Here is a 26,708-nt window from a genome sequence, read left to right on the forward strand (position 1 = left end):
TGTGAATATAAGTATATAAGAAAAGTAGATTCCATGTGAGCATGAAGGTAAAAAGTAGATTTAGTTGTAGCTGTCTTTGGACTTTCTGTCTTAATTCTCTAAACTGCAATAACATGTTATACTGAAGCTAGTAGTAGAATGACTCTAAGGTAAAACTGCAAAATTTGAATTTTAGTACAATTTGGAAAAGAATTGAGTATTTTCACTTGATAAATTAATGACCATAAATTAAGCTTATCAAATACTTAAAATATAATAGACATTGCTAATTTAATTCTCATATAATTCCTGAAGTGCCTGCTGCATTCATTTATGTGATTTAGTCCAAATTTACGTGTATTTATCTGAGTATACATGTTATCAAAATATAGTTTAAAAGTGAACATATTTGTTCTGTGTACCACTGAAACACCGATGACCAAATTTACATTTATGCCTAGGAGAGGCTTATAAATCTTATATGGATCTATGAGTCTAGTTACTTTTGAGATCCATTTTCTTATTTACAGAAATGAAAAATGGTAAAAGGTAGGGATTTAAAAATATACTGGTTTTAAATTTTTTATAATATTTTAAAAATTTTGGGCAAAGAAAACCTCCAAATTTGAAGATGTAATGTAGTCTAGTTATTAATTTGACATTTTTCTCTTTCAGCATTTTGTTTGGAAAGGAAAGTAGGCTTACTAAGGAGTGTGATTTTTCTTAAATTGCCTATTATACATTTCAAATTTAGTAGTTAAGATTGTCTACTGCTTAGCATTAGTAGTCTATTTAGGGGGCTTTTCTGGTGGCACAGAGATAAAGAAGCTGCCTGCAATGTGGGAGCCCCGGGTTTATTCCCTGGGTAGGAAGATCCCCAGTATCTTTGCCTGAAGAATTCCATGGACAAAGGAGTCCAAGGGTTGCAAAGAGTCAGACACAACTGAGCAACTTTCACTTTTTCATTCTAGTTATGGTGTGGGAAATTTTGATTCTCAATTTTTTTTTCTTTTGCAGTAAAAAACTTAGAATCCTTTCCCTAACACTTACAACTTTAAATCTTTGATGCCATTATGTGTGATTAAAAAAAAATTAATACAGTTAGTGGACAAATACACTAATACAGATTTTCAAAGAGAAAGTGATATGTTTTAACCAGTTTTCATGCATTCAGTAATAGGTAGATTGCTTCCTTAAACTTCCTGTGTATTTTGTTTTCCATTGAAATCTGTTTTGGTCTGTACCTGATTAAATGTTTATGTACAGAGAGTGTTATGCTGGAATCAGTTTATTTCAGCCCAGAAGAGTTGATAGCTACATTATTAGGAATTTTATAAGCCAGTTGTTAAACATATCCATTATTAAAATTTAAATTCTACAAATTCATAAATTAAAAACAAAAGTAGTAAACACTCAAAAGTGATTTTTATTATTTTGCTATTTTACTACTACTATGTTCTTGAGGCTATTTATATCTCTTGTATCTATATGGTGAAAATAATTCCAATGCTGTGCTGTTGCACCTATCTTTCCACTCTCTGTTAGTGACTTTAGTTGTAACTTGCAATTGCCGTGGTTGCAAATCACCCTGGAAATATAGTAAATGCTACAAATCAGGGCTTGGTTTATTGTTTTGTGGATTGTACGGGTTTATGAAAGTAATGGAAAAATGTTAATAATGCAGATTAAATTTAAAAAGTGTTATATCTGTAGCTGTTACATGGTGAATATTTTTCTAGTATTTGAAAATTATCATCCAGTTCAGCAAAGTAGTCATTTATATCACTGATGAATGAGTGAAGTTCTGATTTAATGAATACATCACCATGAATATTTGTTCACTGTTTCAATTTTTTCTTATTCATAAATGTAAATGGAATTTCAACTAACATTCAAGTTGGAACTATATCAATTTGACAGCTGTGACCATGAGTTGCTATGGATTATAGCTGTTCAGCAAAAGTTTAAAAAAGAGTTGTGTGAAAATCAATTGGCTATATGGAATTTACCAAAAACTATGACCTATTTTATGGTTATTTGTAAATTGTGTGTGTGTTCAGTCATGTCCAACTCTTTGTGACTCCATGGACTGTATGTAGCCTGCCAGGCTCCTCTGTTCATGGAATTTTCCAGGCAAGAATGCTGGAGCAGGTTGCCATTTCCTACTCCAGGGGATCTTCCTTACCCAGGGATCAAATCTGTCTCTTGCATATCCTGCAGTGGCAGGCAGATTCTTTACCACTGTGCCACCTGGGTGGCTCATATTTGTAAATTACTTATCAGTAAAATGTAGAATGAATTTGTGTAATATACACATGCACACACACACACAGACAGACACAGTTACTGCCCTCAGAGGCACAGTGTAAGAGAGATATAGAGAAATCCTAATTTAGCAAGCACATATTCTACATTTTAGGATATATTATCAGTTATATTGGCCTATAATTTCTTTTTCGTGGTATCTTTGGTTTTGCTATCAGGGTGATGGTGACCTCATAGGATGAACTTGGGAGTGTTCCTTCCTCTGCAATATTTGGGAAGATTTTTAGAAGGATAGGTGTTAACTCTTCTTTAAATATTTGGCAGAATTTGCCTGTGAAGACATCTGGTCCTGAACTTTTGTTGTTGTAAGTTACTTAATCACCGTTTCGATTACAAAGCTATGGTAATCAAAATAGTATGGTACTGGCACAGAAATAGAAATATAGATCAATGGAACAGGACAGAGAGTCTGGAAATAAGCCCAAACACTTATAGTCAATCTATGATAGAGGAGGCAAGAATATACAATGGGGAAAAGATAGACACTTCAATGAGTGGTGCTGGGAACACTGAATAGCTACAGATAGAAGAATTAAATGACAACATTCTTTAACACCATATACAAAAATAAACTCAAAATGCACCACAGACCTAAGTGAAAGGCCAACATTATAAATCTCTTAGAGGAAAACATAGGCAGAACACTCTGACATAAATTACAGCACTATCTTTTGGACTCATCTCCTAGGATAATAAAACAAAACAAAAATAAATAAATTGGACATAAACTCAAAACATTCTGCACAACAAAGGAAACCACAAACAAGATGAAAAGACAATCTACAGAATGAAAGAAAATATTTGCAAACAAAATGACTGACAAGGGATTAATCTCCAAAATATACAAACAGCTTATTCCGGTCTAAGTCAAAAGCAAACAAACAACATAATCAAAATGTGAGCAGAAGATCTAAATAGATATTTCACCAAAGAAGACATACAGTTGGCCAGACAGCGCATGGAAAGGTGTTTAACATCACTAATTATCAGAGAAAATGCAACTCTAAAGCACAACGAGGTATCACCTGACACTGGTCATAAATGGCCATCGTCATAAAGTCTACAAACAATAAATGCTAGAAAGAGTATGGAGAAAAGGGAGCCCTCCTACACTGTTGGTGGGATGTAAATTAGTACAGCTGCTATGGGGAACAGTATAGAGGTTCCTTAAAAAACTAAAAATTGAACTACCATATGATCCAGCAAACCCACTCCTACACGTGTATTTGGAGAAAACTATAATTAGAAAAGATACATGCACCTTAATGTTCATGGAGCACTTTTTAAAATAGCCAAGACATGGGAGCAACCTAAATGTCTATCAGTAGAGGAATGGATAAAGATGTGGTATACATACATACATATGTGTGTGTGTGTGTGTATATATTTATATTTACACACATATATATACATATATATTATATATATTTACATATATATACATACACACACACAATAGAATATTATTCAGACACAAAAACAGAATGAAATAATGCCATCTGTAGCAACATGGATGGACTGAGAGATTATCACACTAAGTCAGAGACAGAAAAATATATGGTATCACTCATATGTACAATTTAATTTTTTTTTAAATGATACAAATAATCTTATTTGCAAAACAGAAATAGACTTACAGACATTTACAAAACAAAAGCAAACATGGTTACCAAAGGGGAAAAGGGTATAAATCAGGAGCTCGGGATTAACATACACACATTACTATATATAAGACAGATAACTAACATGGATCTACTGTGGGACTCTACTCAATATTCTATGATAACCTACATGAAAAAAGAATATGAAAAAGATGAATATATGTATATGTATAACTGAAAAGATTCATCCAAATATTTTTTTAAGGTTTTATTTATTTTTACATTTACAAGGCTTTATTTTATCTAAAGAGGAGTTTGGCCCAGCTTTCTTTTCTTGCAAATAGATATCTAATTATACAAGTAACATTTTAAAGTTAATCATTATTCTCCTCATATTGAGATTATATGTTTATTATGTATTAAAATTCTTACCCACTTGAATCTCTGTTGGCTGTCTATTCACTTCAATTAACATTTGTTGATTTATATTCATACTATCTTTATAGGTTATTTTAATAACTTTAGAAAGTAGCTCTTATTTTTAAATTTTTTTGGTTATTTGCATGAACTTACTATTTTACAGGAATTTTTATCTTATTAAAAACAAAACACTGTTGGGTGTTTACTTAAACATTTGTTACTCAATTGCATTTAGCGTATTAATTTGAGGGATAATGTATATTTGTTATAATAAACTTTCAATCATGTGCACTAGCCACCTACTGCTGTGTAACAAATCATTATAAAATGTACCAGCTTAAAGTAACAACTATTAGATATTATTTCTAAATTACTGTGGGTTAGGAATTTGGGAGTGACTCGAATACAAGGTTTTGGCTTTGGTTCTCTCATGAAACTGCAGAAGATAATGGCTGGATTAGAGTCACTTAAATTTTCTTCACTCACAAGCCTAATGCTTGGGCTGGGAAGGACAGTTAATGCCACATTTTAACATGGGATGTTTGTTCTTGCAGCCGTCATTAGAAATCACCAACTCCCACAACATGGCATGTCTTTTCATTTATTCTGTCCTTGTTTTATGAGCTTTAGTAGAATTTTACAATTTCAGTTTTATGGATCCTGCATTCTCATATTAAATTTATGCTCAAATATTTTTACAATTATTTCTACTGAAAATTGAATGTTTTCCTTTTTTATTTCTATCTTCTTTTTGCTAATATAAAAAAAGCTTCTAGTATTTAAATGTATTTAAAGATTTGTCTTAATCCAGCCACTTACCACATTTCCTCAAAGTTTAAGCAGTTTTTAATAAAATCTTTTGGATATTCTTAGATATTTAGTAATATTATTAGCAGAAAGAGATAATTTTCCAAAACAATAGCAATTATTTTTTCTCCTATATTATAGATAGGAGACTCTCTGAAGAAATTCTGAGTAATAGTGGATGGCAAGCATTCTGCTCTTGTTCTTTATTTTACAATAAACAGTTTTATCAGGTAAGCTGATGTTTGCTACTGCTCCTGCTAAGTAATCTTTCATATTTAATTTTGTTTTCTATTTCTAATGTATCTGAATTGCCTCAAAACACTGACATTGTCTGTATTTGACAAGTTAGAAACTGTGAAACACCTGGTTTTGCAGTTTTTTATTCATCAAAATTTTAATCGCCATTTTGATCTCTTCTGTGATACTTTTTCTTATTTTCTGCTCTGCCTATATTCACAGTCACTTATATTTTGCTAAAGAGTTGTCAACTTCTTCAAGATTTTCCACTTTTTTTGTAGAGCTATATTTCTCATTTGTTTATTCATCGGGTTATTTATTTTCTGGATCTTAGCCAGAGAGGTTAGGTTAGTCACACTTACTTTGTTTCTTAAACTCTAGCTCTTAGCTCTCTACATTCAAATATTAGCACTCAGTTCATGGTGATTTTGTTATCTATGCAGACAATCCTCTCAAGACCCTGTCTTCATGTCTTTTGATACAAGGCACTAATTCTACTCACAAGGGCTCCACCCTCATAAGTTAAATTAACCTAAGGCCCCACCTCCTAATACCATCACACTGGGGATTTGGGCTTCAACATATGAATTTTAAAGGGAGCATATGTTCATTTCAGAGCACCTAGAGAAAGAAAGTGAGAGTGAAAATAAACACAATCTATTAAGAGTTCTCATGGTACAGCAAGAGGGCCCTGGCTCTCCAGGACACCACTCACAATACGCTCAAGCCCATCAGATTAGCAGCTCCCTCCTTCCTCTCAGAAGAATCAGTAAGAGGGCTTCTCTAGTTGTTTGCTGCTAAGTCACTTCAGTTGTGTCCGACTCTGTGAGACCCCATAGACCGCAGCCCACCAGGCTCCCCCGTCCCTGGGATTCTCCAGGCAAGAACACTGGAGTGGGTTCTAGTTGTTTAGTGGTAAAGAATCCACCTTGCAATGCAGGGGACATCGGTTTGATCCCTGGTTTTGGAAGATCCCACATGCTATGGGGCAGTCAAGCTTATGCACCACAACTACTGAAGCCCATGTGCCTAAAGCTGATGCTTCACAAGAGAAGCCAAAATGACAAGAGGCTGACACACCACAGCCAGACAGTAGCCTCCCTTGCCACAACTACAGAAAGTTCACACACAGCAGCAAAGACCCAACGCAGGCAAAAATAGTAGTAAATAAAACCTTAAAAAAAGAAGAACTGCTAAGAGAATTAGCAGATAGAGAAAATATGGGGCAGGTGGTTCAGAAGAACCACTCCCTAGCATTTTCATTTTCTATAATTCATTGCTGTTATGTAATTCTCAGTTTCTTACCAAATTAAAAATATTTTTTGAATAAATGCTTCATTTTTTGGACATTATTATTATTTACCACATTGGTTGTGTATCTTACTTATTGGCTGAATTTATCACTGCTAACACATCTTATAAGTTTCTACTTGTTTTTCTAATCTTTCAAGCTATTTTTGAAATTTTTTTTGTGTCATCCAAGAGCTAGTCAGTGAAATAAAGAGTTACATGTTGTTTGGTCTGTACTGAAAGTATTAGTCTCTCAGTCATGTCCAACTACTTGTGACCCCATGGACTTAGCCCACCTCTGTCCATGGAATTCTCCAGGCAAGAATACTGGAGTGGGTAGGCATTTCCTTCTCCAGGGGATCTTCCTGACCCAGGGACTGAATTTGAGTCTTCTGCATTGTAGGCAGATTCTTTACTGTCTGAGCTACCAGGGAAGCCTTGGTCCACAGTAAGGGCTGAATAAGTGATAGCTCTCAGTATTAGTATTTCTGTGCTATACACAGATTGGATGAATACACAGGAAAGAAGATCTGTGACTGATCTCTTCACACTCTCTTCAAATTTAGAAAACAATCAGTACTTTCTGGATTTTTGATATTTAGAAAGCTGTGTCTAATTGGAATATCCAAACAGCCAGTCCACATGTTCTGACTTTTTAAAAGCAGAAGTACAATATATTGGGAGATTTGTTTTATAAGTCAAAATACACTATACTTATTTCGTTCCTCTATTTTTAACTGTGTATGAAACATATTTTATAACATGTACTAACATTTTATGGAAAACAAGTCAAGGCTACTAGTTTGTGTAATGCATATAATAATCCAAGAATAATTCTATATTCTCTTGTTAGCAAGAGAGTTTTTCCTTCTATCCCATGTGCACTATTGAAGTTAATCTATGATATTAGAATCAGGAAGGAGGAGGATATTACTGAGGTAAAATTCTCCTTAGAATAAAGAGAAAAGAAAATCCTGTCTCGTAAAGTACAGATGAGGGACAATGGTACTTTAAACATTGAGTGCAGGAGGAAAGGGAAGCAAGTGGTAAGATGCTTGAGTGCTGACCTACCTTTTCAGGCATGAAATCTGAGAGGTGAAGATTGCAGAGGTAAATTGAGAGCAAAGGGTCTTTCCCTTTACTTTCTCTTGGGAGTTGGAGAGGGTCTACCCTGTGGGTGGATGGGCCAGATAGGTAGGTTTATCAAATGGAAGAGGGAGTAGCAGCACTGGGCAGTGAGAGAACAAGAATGTGAATAAATACTCCCTAGCTGCTGCTCTTGACCTCCTGTGGTACAGGAAGGGCCTAAACAGCCCTGAATGTTCTGAGTAAGCTGAATCTAGCTGGCCAGGGAGACTGCCAGAAGTAGCATCAAAGAGCTGTAAAAGTGACCCTCTAGCCAAGCACCATGGGACAGTCTGTCTGGTCAAAGAATCGGCACCCTTAGGGGGATTTATGGTCAGTTGACGGTTGACATAGGTTGAATCAGCAATGAGAATGGCCAGTTCCTGGTGAAGCTGAGAGAGAACAGATGACTACGCCATGAGCTTTACACTCCCTTGTTGCCTAAAGGACTGAATTTTACCTCAAACCTCAACATCACGTCTCCCCTGTATCATAGAATAGAAAGCCCCAGAGTCAGATATTATGGTCTGGAGGGGCCTGTTTTCTGTTTTATGAGAGAACTAGATATGGTCAAAGCTACAGGTTTAGCCTTTATCATGATAAATCGTAGCTGATAGAATTTAGTAAATCCTCTTAAGATAATAGCGTGGCTGGCTGGTATGTTCCTTGCTGAAAAATCTCATTTTGAATGTCAGAAGTGAAATACTATGTTCATACAAATCCTAATATTCCACTAAGGCAATGGATGCTTCAGACCCAAAAGGGCAAGCATTTATGTGAAAAGAGAAGAGAGATTCATTAGCAAGCTTCAAAATATCATCTGTTATATTTTTGGAACTACTTAGAATATCACTAAAATACTATAGTTATACCTACTATTCATTGTACATAAAAACAAAGATGGTTAGAGCTAAAAGAGATGTTATAAATTATTTAGTTCAACTTCAGACAAAGAAGCTCAGATCTGAAGAGGTTCAGGTAACAAGCCTTGGGCCACACATCAAGTACAGAATTAGCTAGACAAGAACCCCTTCTTGATTCTCATTCTCATGCCTCCTCTATTCCCTCTTATCTCCACAAATTCAATGATTCCTTATCCTTAAGCATTTATCCATCCATCTGTAAGTACTGCAAGACACAATGCTTCATTGATTCTTCTTTTTGCAGATTCAATTTCCTGCTTAAATTCTGGCTCTAAAGGGGCTCGCTCAAAGAACTACTGCTGGGCAAATTATATGATGATCCTAGTAATTTAGAAACATCATGACAATATTAGACTTCTTAATTCTATTTTTTTTAAATTGCAGTTATCTAGAGAATTCTCTATTCTGGTCAAGAAATTTTCATGATAATGGTTTTGATTTTTAAAGAGACTGAAATGTTTCTTTTAAAAGGAAGACCTAGAAAATTCTTCAACTATTATTAATTCTCATAAAATAATTTAATTGAAACTTATTGAAGCTAATTAAAAGGATAATTTCTCATTTTGCTTTGTGGTCCCATGGACTTAATTCAACCAAAGAAGTATTTTATTTTATTTTTTGGAGGTAACCATGTGCTCAGAGTCAGCATCAGGGGAACAAAATGAGAAATGCCCTCATATTTCTATTCTTCTTATGACAAAAACACCTTGCACTGATTTACTTTTTCTGAATAATTGTATCCTTTCTCATGCATGCTTTAATGATCCCACTTTTGGATGCTACTGAATGCCCTTTTTCTTAATTTTTAAAAATATTAGTTTGCACATGTAATAATGCTGCTGCTGCTAAGTTGCTTCAGTCGTGTCTGACTCTGTGTGACCCCATGGACAGCAGCCTACCAGGCTTCTCCATCCCTGGGATTTTCCAGGCAAGAACACTGGAGTGGGTTGCCATTTCCTTCTCCAGTGCATTAAAGTGGAAAATGAAAGTGAAGTCGCTCAGTTGTGTCCGACTCTTAGCGACCTCATGGACTGCAGCCTACCAGGCTCCTCCATCCATGGGATTTTCCAGGCAACAGTACTGGAGTGGGGTGCCCCTGCCTTCTCCCTCAGGTAATAATAGTCAAATGTAATTCAGGAAACATTTATTTTTATTTAACACGTGATAGCTCTTTCTATGTGGCAGACACTACTGGAAATGTTTCAAAAAGATTATTTCAGGTATATACTATTATATTCCAGACCACCCGATTTTATACATGAAGAAACTGAGACAAAAAGAGTACAAGCTAATAATAAAACTCAGGTATTTGCTCCATAGTCTTAAACACTGATTTTTGGGAAGCAAGCCTTAGATTGGTGCAAAGGACAGCAAAATGAATGAAGCTGTATCTGTGCCTTCCAGAAACTTGGCTAACAACACACACTTAGTAGAGAGAGATGTATAAAAACAGTACTGTTGACTATGACAGAGATGTAAAAAGTGTTATGGGAAAATAGAAAAAGAATTTCAGAGGAAGTGACATTTAAGTTGTGTCGAGAATAAGGGGAATTTTATTGAAGCACAATGTTATTCAGCCAAAGGTTAGAAAGAAACCTTTGCTTCCCTGATAGCTCAGTTGGTAGAGAATCCACTTGCAATGCGGGAGACCCCAGTTGGATTCCTGGGTTGGGAAGATCACCTGGAGAAGGGATAGGCTACCCACTCCAGTATTCTTGGGCTTCCCTTGTGGCTCAGTTGGTAAAGAATCCACCTGCAATGAGGGAGACCTCGGTTTGATTCCTAGGTTGGGAAGATCCCCTGGAGAAGGGAAAGGCTACTTACTCCAGAATTCTTGCCTGGAGAATTCCATGGATAGAGAAGGCTGACAGACTACAGTTCATGGTGTCGCAAAGAATTGGACACAACTGAAGCAACTTAGCGGAGAAGGCAATGGCACTCCACTCCAGTACTCTTGCCTGGAAAATCCCATGGATGGAGGGGCCTGGTGGGCTGCAGTCCATGGGGTCGCTAGGAGTCAGACACGACTGAGCGACTTCACTTTCACTTTCCACTTTCATGCATTGGAGAAGGAAATGGCAACCCACTCCAGTGTTCTTGCCTGGAGAATCCCAGGGACAGGGGAGCCTGGTGGGCTGCCGTCTATGGGGTCGCACAGAGTTAGACACAACTGAAGCGACTTAGCAGCAGCAGAAGCAACTTAGTATGCACTCACATGGAAAGACAGAAAGGTTATGAGAACAAGAGAACTGGTTCACTTTCAGAAATAGTGAGTTAAAGGAAAACATGTCCCAAATATGATTGCAAATACTGACGAAAAAGATTAGAGCTTGTGATGTAGATCTGGAAATCATCAGGATTTATGATAGTGGGCACTGTGAGAGTAGATAAATAAGGGTGGGATGAATGCAAAGTTAAAAAACTATGGTAAAAGATGATAAAATCTAGCAGAAGAAAAGTTAGTAAAGAAGAACCATCATGGATAAAGAGCATCCGAATCAGTGGGAGGAAATTTTTGAAATGGAAGCCTTCAATCTTAAATGCAGTGGACAATGTTAGTAGGAGGAAAACCATGAAATTTAGCAATTGGGAGGTCAATTAGTGTAAAATTCCTGTTTGGCTTGAATTTGTTAGTCTTATGTAGTTTGCTGAATAATGGCCCCCAAAGATGTCCATGTTCTAATTTCTGGCACCTATGAATATTACTGTATATGGCAAAGAAAGGATTTTGCAGATGTGATCAAGTTAAAGATCTTGAGACAGGGAGGAGTAACCTAGATTATTGGGCTTCCCAGGTGGCACTTGTGGTAAAGAAACCACCTGCCAATGCAGGATACTTAAGAGATGTGGGCTCAGTCCCTAGGTCAGGAAGATCCCCTGGAGGAGGAAATGGAAATCCACTTCAGTATTCTTGCTTGGAGAATTCCATGGACAGGAGAGCCTCACGGGCTACAGTTCATAGGGTCACACAGAGTCAGATGTGACTGAAGCGATTTAGCACACATACACACAACCTGGATTATCCAGGCTGGCCAATGATGTAATCACAAGTGTCCTTATGGGAGAGACAGACGGAGGTAAAACTACAGAAAGCAATGTGAGGATGGAAGCAAAATGCTGTGCTGCTGGCTTTGAAGATGGGAAAAAGAGCCAAAGAATGCAAATAATGCAGCTGTAGAAGATGGGAAAGGCTAGGAGATGGATTTTCCCTGAGAAGTTCCTGAGGGAGCACTGCTGGTCTGTCTGCCTGTCTGTACCTCTCTCTCTCATACACACATACATACTACTTCTCTGCTGTAGCCTAAAGCAGAGCAAAGTTCAGGGGAAGGGGCAAAGTTTAATGCTGGGCTGGGCTGAACTTTTTAGTATCCAGAATATGAAACTATTGGTTAATACTCAAGAATGCCCAATATGCTCAAGAGGAGCAGAAGAGATGGCTCGCAGTGGAAAAGAACAGCAGAGGCTGCATGTTAGTACTCCAGAATCCTGTGCGTCCAATACACAGCCTACGCTGCAAATGACGTCACTGAGGTCCACCAAGAGTGGCCGATCTACAGGTTGAAAGTTTAAAAGACAGACTGAAGTAGGTGGATGGTGGGAGATGACAAAGCACACGGGAATGAAATTTTTCAGAGTCAGTAGTTTCACATGAACGTTATTAAAAATTATAGTAAAGGGCTTCGCTGGTGGCTCTGTGGTAAAGAATCTGCTGGCAGTGTAGGAGACATGGGTTCGATCCCTGGTCTGGAAAGATCCCACATGCTGCGAAGCAACTAAGCCAGTGGGCCACAACTCCTGAGCCTGTGCAGCCCAGGAGCTGCAACTGCTGAGCCCTCGTCTGCCACAACTACTGGAGCCCGCGCACCCAAGAGCCCGTGCTCTTCAACAAGAGAGTCACCATGATGAGAAGCCCACATACCACAACCAGAGAGGAGCCCTCACTCGCCGCAACTAGAAAAAAGCCTGCCCAGCAATGAAGATCCAGTACAAGTAATAGACTAATAAGTAACATTTAAAAAATAATAACAGTATATAGATACGATTCTTAAAAATGAAGTGTGAAATTAATATTATGTAAAATGCAAAATTTAATATCCTTTCAGAGGTCACAAATGCAAATGTCTAATGGCTTCCAGGTTTAAGAGAAAAAAAGAAAAAGAGCCTCATCAAGCCCTTGGTAAACTGGAGAACACATGCCATCTAAACAGAACAACCAGCCCCTGCTACAAGAAAGACGTGACACTTCAATTCTTGCCAGATATTCTAGTTTTGAAAAAGGAAAAAATATATATATATACCTTAATTTTTATATGAAATCTTTTAGTTATTAACTAAAGGCATTGCATTCACTTTTTTTTTTTTTTTTTCTGCTGCCATAAGTAACAATTATCACGAATTTAGTGACTTAACACAAATTTATTCTCTTACTTTTTTATGGAGGTTAGAAACCTAAAATGAACTGGCAGGGCAATTCTCCTTCTGGAGGCTCTAGGATTGGACCCATTGCCATGGCCTTTCTGGATCCCAGAGGACACCTATATCCTTTGAATCATGGCCTCCTGGTTGCATTTTCAAAGCCAGCAGCGTAATATCTTCAAATCTCTGTCCCTCTGCTTCTGTCACTGCATTTTCTTCTAACTGCTTCTGACTCTTCCAGTGTCCCTCTTGAAAGAACACCTGCGATTACAACTGGGCTCACTAGGATAATCTCCCCATCTGAAGATCCTTAATTTAAGCACATTTGTAAAATCTCTTTTGCCATAGAAGGAGACATTCACAGATGTCAGGAATAAGGTCATGGGCCTATTTGGGGACTATTATTCAGTCTATTACAGCGACCAATACCAAAACTACTGTATGTTAGTGAACATGCAAAGGGCTAATGGAACACTCCAAAGAGAAATCCATCCTTCAAACTGTCAACTTACAATCTTTGGAAATTTTTCTTGGGTTCTTTTCAATTTATTTCATTCCTCTTGCTTCCTGTGGTCTTACATAACAAAGGGCTTCAAATGGAGAGAGACTGTGCAGTGGAAAGATAAATTTAGATAGTGGACTTTGTTTTAATGTGACTCTGTGAACCACTGTGTGGGCAATACAGTTGAAATTCTGTTTTTTGTTCTGGTTAAGGATTTTTCAAATGCATTGTAGTCAAATATATTTGGGAACATTTGAATACAATTTTTAAGGTATCTGACTACCAAATTATTTGCAGTTCTTCCCTAACACATCTGTCAATCAAAATAATCGTGATTTTTCATCTGGAGAAACATTCTTCTGATTTATTGAAGTTTACCACATTGGCAAATCTACTAAAATATTTACCAAAGCAACATAACAACATATGGGGTATTTCACCTCAATTGTCCTTTTCATGTTTTCTCAGGTCTTTTTGACACACAAGATGATATGAGATTTCTGACAACAAAATCACCATGGAGGACAAGGCAGATGGTCCCCCAAAGAAAGCATGTGTTGCCTGTGTTTTAGAAGCCAGTTTTGTCTGAAACAGAAGCGAAACCTTTGTTTTCTAGTTAATTACCTCATTATGTTGTAGGTACATAATTCTTTCGGAAGAAACCAACCTACTTGAACAGAGAGTACAAAATATTATGTATTATGTATCCAAACCATACAAAAATTGTAAAGATGTTGATTTTACATAATCAGGGATCTATATTAACATGAAAGAATTTAAGCTTAGGAAACCAGCATTTCAGTAATGTTCTAATTTCTGCCCACATAAAATCCTCTTTTGTTTGTAAATAAAAAGGGGAAATTCTTCATTGTGGCATGATCATCTTTTACCTGAACAATCAGTGAGGTCCTGTAGTTAATTACAACCTTTTTAATGGGATTTAAAGTTAGAGCTGTACTCAGTTTTTTGGTACACAGATATAAAACATTTGTTCACCAAAACCAACTCATTCTCTTAGCCCTTGTGTTTTGAAATAAGGGCTACTTCAGCATTTATTGATTTCCTACTAAGTTGCATTCCAGAAAGGCCTGTTTTCTAAATGGGTGTCCAACTTCTAGTGGGAAGTATCAGGGATGGGAGAAAAGATTCAAAAGCAAAAATCTGTTTGACTAGAAAATATTCAGGGGAAAAAATTTTTCCCATTTATTTAAATTGACTGCACTGTCATATACAAAATTGTGGGAGGGGAAAATTCCTTGAAACTAGTTTGATAGCTGAGATTATCTCAGCTTTCTCCTTTGTGGTCACTGTAGTTATCTTCACTGAGAAGGGTGATACAAAGCCATTTTGTTAATAAGAGCCTCATATTCCTTAGCAGATCCATCCTGAAAGGCCAGATATTTCTGAGCTAGGTGACATGTTGAAAGAGGAATATATATATATATATATATATATAGCCTCCTGAGATGACAATTTCAGGAACTGGTCCTATGTAACAGGGAAATAAAGGGCCATGCATCTAGGAAGTAGAATATTACTTGAAGACAGGCTATTGTGCTCTTCGGAAAAGGTTACATTTTCATCTACTCTTAGAATGGTCAGTGATGTTAGGAATGTTATAAAACCATGCTTTTGTTGTGGAATAATTTGGAAAGCCACATTTGTTTTTTCTTTACAAATAAAAGATTTTTTTGTGGATGCCAGCGATACTCCACAGAAGGGAAAATGCAATGTCAAAAAAAAAAAAAAAAAAAGACTTCCCTAATTTGAATATTTCCAAAACTTTTGATTAGGATTGTAACATCCATTAAGAAGAAAAACAAGGCAGCAAGCATGACAAGCCTGCATATATAGATCCAGATGCATGTTATTAGGTATTTGTTGGTTAAAACGTGTGGTACTTCATGGAAGGTGCTTACCATTGGGACACATCTGAGAAAGCATAAAACTGCAAGGGAACGGGACTTAATTGACCACTGGAAATAAAATATGAAAAGATTTTAACTTTTTGCTGATTACATTCATTTCTAATCCAACCCTAAAAAGGAAGCACCCTCTGCTGGATTATTTAAGATATAACTGTTACCCAAAAAAGAAAAGTAAGAGAGAGTCTAGTTATAAAGAGAGATAAGTGATTACTGTGTGTTCACAAATATCATGTTATTTACCACCTGACCTGAGTCTAAGACAAACATTTAGGAGACTGAAAACACAGCACTTATTTTCTGCATTTTAGCCAGGAGCTAAATAGGATGAAGGCATGAGAGGTTTAGGGAAGTTGATCTTTTCAGGTTAACAAATGAAATACACAGTCTAATAAAAATTGCAGCAATTAAAATACTTCAAAACTCAAAATATATTCCATGGTTAAAGATGTAAAAATTTTGAAATTAGTCTTACACATTCTTTCATATATGGTGATAAGATGCTAGGTACTTTCCTGATGATAGCATTCTAAAAATATCAAGTAAACACTCAAGTTATATTAGAAGATACTATTCAGTGACTAAGCAAATGATTCTTTAAAAAACTATTGCTCTAATAATTTTTCTATGTAGTCACTAAGATTTTTCATCTGATGTTTTTCCAGTTTACTTATTTGTTAATTAAGCTTTACTTTTGATATGTAGTACCTGGAAGTATAAGGCACCTCGTTTCTTAACTGAATGAATAACTTAATTGAATGAGTAAGACACATAAACACAAACATGCGTGTCTAAACCATATATTCAAAAGTTAGTCTGGAAATGAACAGGCTGTTCTGTGTCCTTAAGCTTCAAGTGTAGGCAGATGTGATTTGTCTATTCTAGTCAGATATATATCTATATCTATATATATCCACAATCTACTCTCCACTATTCAGTATCAATGTATTAAAGATTTTTGATACAAGAATATTCTGCGATTTTACTGTAGTTAGAATAGGAATTTTGGGGGGAAAAAAAACTTTGGCAGCTTGATGTCTTATATAGCATTTTTGGAGAATACTGATCAATGTTTTTGCAATAAAGTCTGTATAAAGACAACATAATCATATGTCTTTATAATATAGATTACAACTCCTGATACATGTATGAAAATAAAGGCATAATAATATTTAATTAAGTTGCTCCTAGGCTGATACAAAGTGGGTAGCAAAATAAAATTTAGAATACCTGTCTCCCTCATTATTTCTGGGATTTTCTTGTAGAAGACTGGAAGCTACTGGAAAACAATAGCAATATCTTATTAACAGTACTTTTTTTTTTGTTAATCCTAGATCCTAGTTAAGTAACTAGAATACTGAAAATACTAAATAAACATTTAATCATCTGAATCAAAATCTAGAATGCAAAGCTGATTTGCCTATCTGAAGCACAGGACAATTTCCTGCTTTCTCATAATAACTGTTATTAGCATGCTGAGATTTTTCTAGAACCTTGCCCCATTTATTATTCTCATTCAGATTTTCTCTTTCTCCCTCCCTGTCCCTTAGACTTTATACTTTTCTCCAGTACCTTCACCATTGGTTCTTCTGTTGGTGTATGGTTATTCTTAAATCTCCTTTGTGAACTACGAGCACAGTGGCAGTCCAAAGGAGACAATAAAAACCCTGCCAATGAAATAATGAGTTTTATGATGTTGAATTAGGAATCATTAAGTTTATGTAATTAAGGAAGCACTAATACCTACTTCGAAATAATAGCTTAACCTATTAGGAAGGTAAAGTTGGTAAGTGTACAGAATATCCTCAAACAGTAATCTAGTCGTATTATTCCCCAAGTTAAAACTTCAATAGTTCCCCACTGCCTTTACAAGGTTAAATTCTCAAGCTTGCATGGTTCATAAGGTGCCCACCTCATACTGGTGGGCTCATCACAGAATTAGTGCAGACATGGAGATAGAGTGAAATTGAAACTTTACCTCTGCTTCTTGTCAGCCCTATTACTCCATTGAGTTTCACTGCCTTCGTCTGTAAAGTTGTATTAAAATGATAAACTCTTAATGACCCCATTGTGTGGAACAGAAATAACGCACATAGAATGCTTGGAAACTTAGAAAGCACTCAATTAATGTTAACTATTATTATCATTACTTATCCAGTATCATTTCTTCCATTACCCGGTAATTACTCTAAGCTCTGTTAATATTATTTCATGGTTCTGAGTCAATAAGTGTATTTTATTTTTTCTTTGTTTATCCTACAACTCTATGTGAACCTGGTAAACTCCTAATCATCCTTCAAAACTCCATTGAAGAATATACTTTGCAATACTATTTTGGGGGGAATGGGAGGTAGAGTCTCTCCTAAGCAGTTGTTACTGCTTACTTTGTGCCAATATTATTCTTCACACATGATTTCGTTATAGATTTGTCATAGTTGTTTAGTCACTAATTCGTGTCCAACTCTTTTGTGACTCCCTGGACTGTAGCCCACCAGGCTCCTCTGTTCATGGGATTTGTTATTATATTATAGTTATTCTACCTGATACTTATCATGCAGTAGATAGTAATAATGTAGTATTGAATAAAGAAAGAAATAGAACTCTATTTCATCAATATTGACTATGTGTTAATTTATAATACATGTTATTAATACTAAATACTGTAAACAATACAAAGTAAGAAAATATCTCAATGGGAAACAAAAAAAAAGGAAAGAAAAGAAAGAAATGAGAAATTCAAGAGTATATAATAATAAACTCCACTAGCGTGTAAAACATTAAGAACTATGTAAGACAGCTAGACAGTGATTCATTAATAAGATACTTTTGAGGTGAAACTGTAAAACCAGGTTAAGTTTAAGCTGCGAGAGGGCTTCAGAATGACAGCATGGTTTTTAGTTTTGGTTGGGGTTTCCCAGGTGGCTCAGTGGTAAAAAGTCTGCCTGCCAACACAGGGAATGTGGGTTTGATCCCTAGGTTGGGAAGATCCCCTGGAGGAGGAAATGGCAACCCATGCCAGTATTCTTGCCTGGAAAATCCCATGGACATGGTAACTTGGCAGGCTACAGTCCATGGGATTGCAAAGAATCAGACATGACTGAGCATGCACACACAACTAAAATGGAAAAATATTCAGTACAAAAAACCTTAATAATAAAAGCTAACATGGCCTGTTTAGAATAAAAACAAAATCCTTTAATTTCTACAACCCTATGGGGTGGATTCTAATGTTGCGATTTTACATATACAGAAATGAATGTCCTAAAAGATTATGGGAGTTGTTAAAGTAAATCTTATATGTTCTGACTACAAAAAAAGAAATGGTAATTATGAGACACAATGGAGGTGCTAGCTAACACTAAGGCAGTGATCATATCAACACACCTTACTCATTAAAGATACACAATTTTATCTCAATAAAGTTGGAAAAAGAAAAAACATGATCAAAGCTGCTTCCAAGGACACTCAACTAGTGAGAGATTCAAGAGTTAAGCCAAGCAGGATGAGATGATTTGATAGCATCACTGACTCAATGGACATAAATTTGAGCAAACTCCAGGAGAAAGTGGGACAGAGGAGGCTGGTATGCTGCAATCCATGGGGTCTCAAAAAGCAAGACACGACTTAGTGACTGAACAACAATGGTCTACCTCCAGAGGTCAAACTCGGTACTCTACTGCCTCATGTGTAAGTCTATATTGGGTCTGAGAGTCACTATGGGGGATATGATGATGCTAGCAGGAGCATTTGTCCTTAATGTGTGATGAGTTTGGTTACTGACTCATCATATGTGGTTGACTCTGTTGTTGACAGCAATATAATAGCTCATGCAGGCATCTTATGTGGCAGAGAAGGGGATAACACTTCCCTGGCAGGATGGTGCTAGAAGACTTGATGATCTCCACACAATCAGACAAAAAGGGGACCCACCACCCCCAAGGCAAGTTGGATGGCACACGGCTCAGTGTACACTGAGGAGAGTTTTCTCTTTCAAGGTAGCTTTCCATGTTCATTAACAAGCTGCCACCTTTATATAAATATGGACATGAGTTTGATGTGTTGGCACGGAGTGCCACCTGATCTGGGTCCTGAGTCACCCTGAGACAGTTGAGAACCTTAGACCCAACTAGGCTTGTATTCTAAGGGTTGAAATATACAAGTGATGTCAAAATGATATGTCATTTGTAAAAAAACAAAATACGAAAAGGAAATGCAGGTCATACATAGAAGAACCTGGTATTAGTTTAGATTTTGAATTTTTAGATATAATACATAGTATTTTCCTACTTAACTAATAGAATTCATATGTAACTATCCAAGACACATTGCAGGGCCAGAAGTGACCTTTTATAGACATAGGGAAGCATTTTCAGGATTTAAAAAGTATCTTTTTAAAAAAAATCTAAGAACTTAATATGTTACAGTGCAAAGGACATGAGAGGAGTTAACTAGGAAATCCGAGCTTCTGGAGTGTAGTCTTGATTGTGCCACTAATTAGCTAGGTAACTTTTGACAAGTTGCCAGCCCAGCACTGTGCGATGTTGCAGCTTAGAGGTACACAGGCTTCATCTTGTTCACCTTTCTTACCCAACCAACCAAGAAACTGAGACCCAGAAAGATTAAATAACTTGACAAATGGGTTATATTTTTGGCCCCTAAAATTCTCAATAGACTATTTTTTGAATAAGTGAGAAATAAATATTCCTTAAGACTCTTATTTCAAAATTCTACAATCCTTTGTGGCTTTAAGTTTTAAAAAAGAGAATTTTCCCATCTATATTAGAAATATAAAAATGTGGGTTTTTATGAAAACCCACATTTTCATATGACTGTGTAGATGTACTTAATAATTTCTAAAAATTGACAGTCTGCCTTAAGTGATTAGGCAGATAGTCTTTAATTCATCTTGCCTGGGGTAATTCCCACTGACTTCAAGCCTTAAATGAGGTATGGAGGAAAATGAGAAATGAGCCCATAGAGTTATAATATTAAAGAATCACAGAGATTGTAACCATAGAGGATTTTGACTAACTCACATTAATTATCCAATTTGTGAAAGAAATAAAAGAATTATGGAGAGCTAAATTTCTGAAAAATGAATACTTCCAGTACTGTCTAATGAAGTCATATCTTTCTATTTACAACATTTCCTTACCATTTGTATGATTTCTGAGGTGGTTTTTGTTCCTGTGATTGTTGATCTGCATTTTACAGTGTCAGCTCTCTCAGAAAGCCTGCTTATTCTTTGAAGGAGAGTTTTATCACCAGTGGAGACTGTCCCATATTAATATAGAAATTGGATTTTTAGGGCAAAACAAAAGCAAGAAACCAAAGGAAGGCTTTCCGTATACTGTAGTACGGAGGACTGTCCGTCCCCCCACAACCCATGCGCACACACTCACCATGGCAGGAAGTATAAAGGATAAAGGAGGGATTGGACAAGGTTTACTGTTTGTCTAATATGTTCCAGGCATTGTGAAAAACATTTTATGAGTCTCCTTGTGGTCTCACAAGTTTTGACAAGTTTGGATCGTAATCAAGTCCATGTGATCAAGGGCCGCTTTCAAGGACACTTCTCTCCCAGGCACCTACTTGCTATTTGTACTGGCTCTTTCTGAAATTTAGTTAGAAATCTAGTCTAACTAAACTGGATCCAGCCTAACTAAATCCAGTCTAACTAATTTCTAACTTTAAAACTGTCATTGTTCAAAGACTTCAAATATTTTAATTTTACTTCAATTAAATGATGCTGGGAACTCCCTCCCTTTCCTATTTTAAAAATGTTATTCATCAGCACCTTCACTCTGAGCATTGTTTTCCTTGTATTCTCTACATTTTGCTTTTATGAACAAGTTTCTAATTTTTGTAGTGCTAGAGGACTAATCATTTTAATCCAAGAGCAACATGTTATTGTAAAACTTTTATGAAATTATTTAATTGGCCAATGCCAAAAGAAGGGGAGAGGAGTTGGGAACTTTAGAATATCTATCCTAATTCACCTATTTGTCTTCGTGTTCTTGTTCAGTTGATAATGAATGCATGAAATGAAGTAAGGCATTTCATGCATTGCAAAATCTGAGTTCTTTAAAAAAATCTTTTTTACAAGTTCATGAAAAATGAAAAATTAAAATAAATACTAGGATAGAATTATAACATATTATAAAACATTTTAAAGTAAGTGAAAACCATTTAACATATGTATATGTGAGTGTGTATACAGTCAATCTCATCAAGATAATACTCAGGTGGTGTTAGTGGTAAAGAACCCGCTTGCCAGTGCAGGAGATGTAAAAGAATTGGGTTCAGTTCCTGGGTTGGGAAGATCCCCTGAAGGAAGGTATAGCAACCTACTTCAGTATTCTTGCCTGGAGAATCCCACAAACAGAGGAGCCTGGAGGGCTACAGTCCATAATGTTGCAGAGAGTCAGACACAACTGAAGTGACTTAGCATGCACGTATATAAAAGATGGAAAGAGAAAAAATCAGAAAACTTGTTATTAGTAGAAAATTTGTAGGTGGTAAAAATCATTATTATAGGAGAGACACATTTCTGCCCTTCTACAGTCACAAGTCCAAGTAGTTTGGGAGGCAAATTCATATGTAGTGTGGTTCAATGTCAGCATTTTCAGTACCCGAAACATTGTGATAGGTGTGGTAAGTCAAGTTAGTTTACTTATAAAAAATGACTATGAAGGTTGCCAATTTTTAATTTCCAGGTGAGAATATCAGTCCTGAATCATATCATTGAGGGGATCACAGGAGATCTTGTAAAGGAGACTAAGCTTCAAGGGAAAGATGGCAAGAAGCATAGCAACTGTACAGTACAGAGGGAGAGGTCATAGGGAGACCCAGAAAGAAGGGGATGTTAGAAAACCTAGTCATGTCCGGTGGTGATACATTAGATACTCTGTAGTCTGATAGTTTTACAGACACTAAGGACAAGGACTAGGGACTGGGTAAAGAATTAGCATACTATTTCCAGACCCTTCGGTGGTTGAGACTCCTAAAGGCATGGCATTTGATGGTTCAAGGGCTGTCACACAAAACAGAAAAAGACAAAATTCATGACGACTGCTAATGTCAATTAGAGGTAGAATAGACACAGATGGGGCTAATGGAAACGCTGATGTTTCCATTTCTGGAAAGAGAAATAATGAAATTAAACAAAGTAAATAACCTGATCATTATTTCCCGGGCCTTATAGGTTGAACAAGTCTGAGTGTATCCTTGCCAACATGTGTACCTTAGAGTGAAAGTCCAAGAAATATCTAGTCAGAGAACAAGGCAGTTATCCTAACCTTGACAATTCCCAGTGCATTAATTTCTCAAAACTTACAAAATATATCTATCTTTTAAAGCTATAAAAAATAGAAGGCTTGAAGTGGCAAGTAAATTCAAAATTTTACATTGAATGTAATTCTTCAGTACTCTGGTACACTTTAATTGAAGGCAATGGCACCCCACTCCAGCACTCTTGCCTGGAAAATCCCATGGACAGAGGAGCCTGGTGGGCCATAGTCCTTGGGGTCGCTAAGAGTTGGACACGACTGAATGACTTCACTTTCACGCATTGCAGAAAGAAATGGCAACCCACTCCAGTGTTCTTGCCTGGAGAATCCCAGGGACGGGGGAGCCTAATGGGCTATCATCTATGAGATCGCACAGAGTTGGACACGACTGAAGCGACTTAGCAGCAGTAACACTTTAATTATGGGAGAGAAACAGCAAAATATTGTCAAAAGAGTTCACATTTTTTTTTTTTTTCTTCTGTGAGCATTAGTTTATTCCAAATTAAAATAGAGACAATGCAGCCATGAAATTAAAAGACATTTACTCCTTGGAAGGAAAGTTATGACCAACCTAGACAGCATATTCAAAAGCAGAGACATTGCTTTGCCAACAAAGGTCCGTCTAGTCAAGGCTATGGTTTTTCCAGTAGTCATGTATGGATGTGAGAGATGGACTGTGAAGAAGGCTGAGTGCCAAAGAATTGATGCTTTTGAACTGTGGTGTTGGAGAAGACTCTTGAGAGTCCCTTGGACTGCAAGGACATCCAACCAGTCCATTCTGAAGGAGATCAGCCTTGGGATTTCTTTGGAAGGAATGATGCTAAAGCTGAAACTCCAGTATTTTGGCCACCTCATGCGAAGAGCTGACTCATTGGAAAACACTCTGATGCTGGGAGGGATTGGGGGCAGGAGGAGAAGGGGACGACAGAGGATGAGATGGCTGGATGGCATCACCAACTCAGTGGACATGAGTTTGAGTGAACTCCAGGGGTTAGGGAGGCCTGGCGTGCTGCGGTTCATGGGGTCACAAAGAGATGGACATGACTGAGTGACTGAACTGAACTGATACTTACTTTGCTGTGCTGTTATGAAAAGAAAACATAAATGTAGATAAAGTATCTGAGTGATTGTAGATGCTAAACTATCAACTAAATCCTGTTTCGATGGGAATGATATTATTTGCCGTAGTGCTAAACTTTTTCTTAGACAAGAATCATAATTTTTAGCTGCTAAGGTTGACTAGTAGTTGTATCTATATTTTTTTCCAAAGTGGGGAGACTGTGTGGTTCTCAGAATGTAATGTGACTCAGGCAGGTTTCCTACAGAAACATCAATAGAACCCTTGGGAGCCACTCTGTATGACAATATTCCACCCTTATTCAGCCCATTCCTTCAGTGGGTTATGACACTGTCTCTGTGTGATCCAGCCAGGTTGGAGTAAGCCATCCCAAAGTGCTTGAACGTTGCTCAAGTTTGCTTATCTTCACAAGAAATTTCTATGACATTTCTTTGCAAGCTTCCTTCTCGGCCACATATTTCCACATGAAAATAGAGAGAGGATCCTAATAGTTACATCTACTTAGAGACAACTGGTTAAAGCATTTACACAGAGATCTTGCAATTGTCAATACATTGGCTACGGGTTTTAAATGGGGTTTGAAGACAAATTCAAAGAGAGCCAGATCTTCTCCTGTCACTAGGAAATATCACATGGTGCTCTTCCCACCTCCCCTCTCTCAAGGCTTCAAAACATGAAACATAAAATAAAATACTGATAAACAATGAGGTCCTACTGTATAGCACAGGGGAACTATATTCAATATCCTGGGATAAATCATAATGGAAAAGAATATTAAAAAGATTGTATATATGTGTATAACTGAGTCACATTACGGCATAGCAGAAATAAACACAACACTGTAAATCCACTATACTCCAATAAAAATTAATTTAAAAAGATTAAGTTACTATCATCCACTGAATATGAGAGGTGTAAAATATCAGGAAATGAACTAACATATAATTACCACCCCTCCAACCCCCACCTCACCAGTTTATCTGGTATATCTGTTCAATTTTCAGCTCTCTAAGATCTCTCAACAACTCATTTAGGATTCCATGAGGATCCCAGAAATGTTTAGATTGCATATGGAAATACTTCATGTTTATGAAATGAAACATTTCCACTTAATACACATGCCCTGAAGACCTACACTGTGAAAGGCAATTTTGGGAATAAAAAGGAAAATAGGATACAATAATTGCTGTCAAAGAATTTTCCATTTAGTGAAAGAGAGAGTCATACACACATAAACTATAATACTAAGCAGAGTTTAGTGATGTTATAAAGAACAGTCACAATAATGGGATGAGAAAAAATTAATTATAGTCCAAGAAATGGGGAAATGTTCACAGAATGAGGTCACATTTAAATTGAAAAGGGGATAAAATGAAAAATTTCAACAGGTGAGTATAAATGTTCAGCATGAGAACAATTTCCAGTGCCAAGGGTAAGACCACAGAGCATCATCAAGCAGGGCTGGAGTGGTCCAGGTGGGTGAGAGCTGAAGGTCAGCTGGAGCTCCATCAGTCAAATTTAAATAAAATGTTAAGTGTAGACAGGGGAAGACTATAAGGTGAGAGACTGGCAGGCAGAGGTAGGGGTGATGTCACTGCACTTTGAGCATGTTCAGTTTGAGATGTTAGCAGAACTCTAGGTTCTCTTTGTGTACGAGACAGTTGAAATATTTAACCTGGGGCTTAATGGGAATGATAGAAACTGAAAACTATGAAAACAGTGACTTCAATCATCATTACAAAGGCAGTTGTTATAGTCATCAGGATTAAGGTTGTGGCTGGAACTATGGAAGTAGATGAACTGACCCAACAGGAAGCAATGGATCAAGACCAGAGGAAGGAGAAGAGATCCTACCTTCAGGACACCAACACAGGAAGTGGGGCCCATGAGACAGAGAGAAAAAGAAACATTAGAGCAATCAGAAAAGTGCATTGTCATGGAATTCAAGCACTGAAAAAGCTTCAAAGAAGAGCTCGTTGTGAAACGAGTGGTGAATTCTATATGAAGACTGAGGGTGATATGCATAGCAAAATAAAAAATCTCTACTTACAGATTTGGTGAAGGTCATTCGTGTCTTTTTACAAGGGTGTCAGCAGAACCGACAGATGAAAGGAGACTTGGTAGCTTAGAAGTACATTGAAAAAGGAGATGGAGTTAGTGGATGTGAAACTGGTGGAAGGGAACTGATGGATTTTCAGGAATGTTAGCTATAAGTGTCTTCTGAAGAGAGATCTACAATGTCAAGTTGCTAGTTTCCAAGTACTGTTTGGCCCAGGCTTGTGTGTCAGGTTCCTGGGAGATGATTCAAGCTAAAGATCTTGATTATTTGGGAAGAAGAATAATTAAGAAAGCTATGATCATCATCTTTACTTCACTGGCTCACAAGATGGGATTGCCAGGACAGAAGCAGAAATTGCCATGTGAAATAAACAAGTGATATAGCAGAAAAAAATGAAGAACCAGGGGACTCACTGTAGTTTTTCTTACCCTTATCCTTCTGACTCTAAGCCTGCTGGAGAGAATAAGAGCAAACCTGTGAGTTTGAGGGACCCAGGAAGTCATGGAAACTGGGAGTTTAAATCTTTTAAGATTAGTCCCTAGTCCCTTGATGTTTTTTTTTTTTTTTTTTTTCCTCCAGATCAATATGGCTTTACATCAAGACAGCCTTAAGAATTCTCCTTAGCTTAACTAAACTTCACACAGGATTTTCTCGAGTATTTCCCTAGCCTTCCTTTTCTCAGAACACTTACTTTAGAAAACTTGGAATTGTACTTTCTCTGCCTCTTGGAGA

The sequence above is a fragment of the Bos indicus x Bos taurus genome, chromosome 4, assembly GCF_003369695.1.
Source record: "Bos indicus x Bos taurus breed Angus x Brahman F1 hybrid chromosome 4, Bos_hybrid_MaternalHap_v2.0, whole genome shotgun sequence".
Classification (NCBI taxonomy): domain Eukaryota; kingdom Metazoa; phylum Chordata; class Mammalia; order Artiodactyla; family Bovidae; genus Bos; species Bos indicus x Bos taurus.